Below are 1279 nucleotides of genomic sequence, written 5' to 3'. Positions count from 1 at the left end.
TCCAGCCCTTGTTGGTGGCAGTGATGAACGTTACGAGAATGTTGTGAGAAAGACTGCAAATGACATTTCCTGTGCATATCTGAAATGTGTTTAATTCTGTTATTGTTAGCGAAAATGTTGCTAGCTAACTAATGTTGAATATAAGATAGGTTGGAAGGAACGGATGTGTGGAACGGAAGATGGCGGAAACTGTTCGAATGTTAAATGACGAGACAGAGACATTCATGCGAGTAACCAGCCTTGTTCTGTACATCATGACACTTCCGGGTATCTCAAGCACCCCGGTATAAATACATGAGTTGCAGTAATGAACATTTACCAACAGATGGCATCACTGTGCCATCTTACACCCATAACATCTTCCCTTTAATAAAATAATATAAATAAAATAAATCTTTAGGCCTGTTTGTGACAGAGTGTGTTTTACGTGGCCAGAAACACACCCTTGAGTTTGAAATAGTTGAGGCTAGTCAACAGCCATTACTGTCAGGTTCTACATGCGAGCGCCTTGGGCTTATTAACAACCTCATGCTAATCACATTAGCGCACATTAGCTCAACCGTTCCGCGGGGGAGGGACACCGATCCCGTAGAGGTTTTAATGTCTCCAGGAAAATATGGAATGTGTTGGAAGAAAGTGTGGAGTCAGTGAGAGTCACAAGATGTGGGCTTATTTAGATTTAAAGGCAGAGGAAATAAAGGCAGAGGATATAACTGAATACATTAATGGAGTGGTTGGTGCACGTTGATTGACCTGTATGGTGGAAGGAGAAAATAAGTTAACTTCATCCATGCTACTGTTCTTTGATTTAGTCTCTCCCTTCTCATATAAAGTTAGGATTCATGAGATACCCTGTAAGAGCTTTTGTGCGCAAGCCCCTTCAGTGTCATAAATGTAAAATATTTGGTCATGTGTCAAGTGTGTGCAGAACGGAAGAATATCGTATGCCAGATGAAGGGAAATGCTGTAACTGTGGAAGTGAATATGCGCCTGAATGCTTGGGGTGCTCTGTTAGGGTGAAGGAGAATGAAGTGGCAAGGGTAATGTAGCCCTATCAACAGGCTGATGAGCAAGGATGTATTCTGGAGTGGACTGTGATTGAATAAGTGTGATGTTTTATTTATTTATGTTTAATTTAGTTCACGTGTTTTATTTTGTATGCTGTCGTTTTCCCCCTTTCCCGTAACGTTTTTTTGTTTGTTTCTTATTGTTGGTAAAGTAAGGGTATAGCTTTAAAACATTTAAGTGCATTGTGGGTAACGTAGTAAGTTAACTTTCG

The sequence above is a fragment of the Salvelinus namaycush genome, chromosome 20, assembly GCF_016432855.1.
Source record: "Salvelinus namaycush isolate Seneca chromosome 20, SaNama_1.0, whole genome shotgun sequence".
In the NCBI taxonomy this organism is placed as follows: Eukaryota; Metazoa; Chordata; class Actinopteri; order Salmoniformes; family Salmonidae; genus Salvelinus; species Salvelinus namaycush.
The sequence above is the reverse complement of the archived record's forward strand: the minus strand, read 5'-3'. Positions refer to the sequence as shown.